Below are 3596 nucleotides of genomic sequence, written 5' to 3' on the forward strand. Positions count from 1 at the left end.
ATACAAGAGAATATTGGCGCTCAGAGAAACGAAAAGAAGTTCTACTGGCAATATTTCTCGTCTCTCTTATTTTACATTGCAAGGAGCCCGCAATGATTTTAATACTGATGAGTTATTTAAGCTTGTAGAGAAAAGTTAATAACTTAAAGTTAACGCATTTTAAATTAACTAATTTATATTAAAAATTGACTTATTTATAATAAATTAAGGTAAAAGTTCTTCTTTAATTTTTTATCTTATCTTCAGATTAATCAGTTATTATATCACTCCGCCTGTTTGTATCACTTTTGTCAGATTAAAATACTACGGAATTAAAATGTAACTAGTGATTGATTGAGAGATGTTTGAAATAACTTAATGTCACCCTCTCTCTCTCTCTCTTTCTCGAAAGAACATCTTTTGTACTCGTATTTGTCTTTTTTCAAATCGTTTGAATCCTCAAAAGGTTTAGAACTACAGTATTTTTAAGTTACGCTTCGGCACTTTTACATATATTTTACATATTTAGAACGTCGCAGTTCCAAACTTTTCCAGGTGCAAAGATTTTGAACAAAGTTACAAACGAGTGTAAATGCCATTCTTTCGGATGACATCAAGAAGTTTGAAATATCTTGCAGTCGGTTGTTGGTCACTGTGTTCAACTGTCTCTACTTCTATTCGCTGAGGTATAAACGAATCGAAAAGTGGTACAAACAAATACAAGTGAACAGAGCACTTGGAAAAAAATATTCTCCTTCATTTTATGTCCAAGTCGTACGTTGGGGATTTACAGCGCGGTCGCGCCACCAAGTTATTAAAATCGACAATCGGCTCTGAGTGCACGCGGATTGCTTTTGTCGGCGACGAAGACAGAAAGAGCGCGAGTACACGTAGTCCGTTCACACACGCACACGCGTTAGCACGTACGTACGTGTGCTAACATCACGCACACAATCGAGCGCGGCGCGAATGTGGGACCACTCCGGAATTAGACCATGTAAGGAATGGTTGATGGGCGTCTCGGTAGTCGGCGAACTAGCCGGTTTTATGGGGCGATGGTTTTACGAGCGCATCTGGCCCATCCACCACCCTCTAACATACCCCGGTTCCATGCGCCGGGGCAGGGAAAAGGTACACGAATAGTCCCGGTATCCCTCGCCGACCGTATCCCCCCGGTACCGTACCGTCGGAGTTCACAGACGACGTGGCCGAGGTCATACTCTCGGAGCTCTCGGTGCTTTTCTTCGGCGAGCACTCACCGCGCGTTTCTGATCAGCCTAAGAGAGTTTCCGGCGGCGACGGAGGCGGTGACGGCGGCGGTGGCGGCGGCGGTGGGTCGTCCGTCGTGGTTTTACACCGTCGTGAAGCTCTTCACCGGGGCCACTCGAGTGGCTTGTTTGTGCCGCGCTCGCTGAAAGCTTTGCTCACGCATCATCGAGGTAGCTTGGGGCACGTTGATTGCCACGGCAGCGAGTAGCTGCTGAAGATAGGATGGTTACGTCGACGTTAACGGGCAAGCGTAAACTGGGGATAGTACGCGGGAGATGCTTGCTAATACGGCCGCTCTTGCTTCGAGGCACAGCCGCAGCTTCGATTATCCCGTCCGAAAGACTCCGGGCGACGTCGACGTAACGAAACGTGCACTTCCGCTTCTACCTCGGCGCACAGCGGATCGAGACACGGGAATGAGCGAACGTGGCATCTCTGTGCCTTTCGCTTTGTGTATTTAACCCTCTAGAAACTCTAGAAACCCTCTAGAAATCTTCCTAGCATCAAAAAGTTACGTAAACCCTAAGCATGGGTAGATTCTATCCAGCGCATTTTCACTTGCTTATAACTTTCGGGTAAATGATCAAAATTCAATCCTTCTGTTTTCAGTCGGTGTAGAAAACATCGTGGAATATGAATCTATTAATACTTTTGCGATTCAGTGAGGTTAAAAACAGTTATAACGAAGAAATAAAAAACATGTTCCCAAGTAGGAATTTACTGGCATCAAAGTAGCTCAGTACCGATTTATGGTAAATGTTACTGGCATAGTATCAGATGCCAGTACGAGTTTAGTATTGGTGTGATACTGGGATGATAGAAAAGGATCAGTATCGGAAAACAGTACTGTCACAGTCCGAAAATCAGTACTATACCAGTATAAAAAAAAGTATTGATTCCTAGCACTATGGAAGTACATTTTCTCAGTATTGGGTCAGTATCGATTTCTAATAATTTTTATTATTTGTACAATTGTTAATATCACAACTATATAGTACGGAAAGAAAGATCAGACCATGGTCGGTCGGGCTGCTCTCGTTTATACCTATACATATTTATTTTTAATAGTCATATGAGGAAAAAATCTTTGGGGTAACGGCTGGAATCGAACTCGAGTCTTCCACTTGTCAAGGCAAGCGTTCTTACCACTGAGCTATCTAGGTTAACTACCCAGTACTTAACTTTAATACGGAGCCAGTACCAATAATACAACTTTTTTATATTAGGCCCAGTATTAAGCCAGTACCAAAACCGGACATCCGCTTTTCGGTATCGACCCAGTATCGGGCCATTTTTCCGTACTGGCGAAACGTTTACAATTTCTACTTGGGTTTTTAAGAACGGTAACGCTCGAGAAGTTGGTCTGAGTAAATTTCTCCTATATTTAGGATTCTGGAGTTAAATAATAATACTCTTCTACGTAAGTAACAAATACACTTAAAAAAGTTTATAGATTCGTGTATAAAATATAAAGTCTCCTATATTTTTAAAACACTCTGTAGCTTTTTGAAATTTCCATTAGTACTGATTCTTTGATGTACAGAAAGAATTTGATCGACATATAACAGTAAAACTATACTTAAGTAGAGGAGACCAGGATCAAACGACCAATGGATCAATCTTGTCCCCATACCGGGGCAAGTTGGCTAGTGACTTGAGGTAAGCAGGCCACGTATAAAATATATATCCTGATTTAGTTTCCGCGAAAGATCTCCACACACAGCTCTGTCGGCCCTTAAATAATATTTTCGAGAAAATTGTCTACTTATGATTGCTCACAACTATTTAGTAACACAGTAAACTAAATACAATTCAATACTGAGGGAAAATCCTTTTGCTCACGTCCGCGTTTAACACGATTCCCGAGGAAGTTGAAATAAACTTAAAGAAAATAACGAACTCCGATCGTAACGGAAATGTATTATTGAAAGTCTTATCGCTTTTTATTATATCGTTTCTCTTGGCATTCAATGTCATTGTCGAGTTATTTTGACGCTCTCAAACGCGCATTATTGTCATTGCGGATGCTTCTGCGTAACTGTCACGACGAGTCGAGTGTAATCGTGCACGCGAAATGTCCGGGACTGTGACAACGCGTATCAGCAAACATCGCTGTGGCTCTCACGTTCCTCAAATCCTGAGGCGTATCCTCGTAAGACACTGTGTGTCGACTGTGCCAACGGCGGATAGACGAGGACCATAACACATCACAGATAACCGGACATCCGTCGACAGTCTCTATCGACACGAACGCGCATCCTCCCACGCGACGGTTAACCCCTGAGGAAAAGACGAGAGAGACAGAGAGAGAGAGAGAGAGAGAGAGAGAGAGAGAGAGAGAGAGAGAG

This window comes from Odontomachus brunneus, unplaced genomic scaffold (genome assembly GCF_010583005.1).
Source record: "Odontomachus brunneus isolate Ranch 3 - 2012 unplaced genomic scaffold, Obru_v1 Obru_scaffold_083, whole genome shotgun sequence".
In the NCBI taxonomy this organism is placed as follows: Eukaryota; Metazoa; Arthropoda; class Insecta; order Hymenoptera; family Formicidae; genus Odontomachus; species Odontomachus brunneus.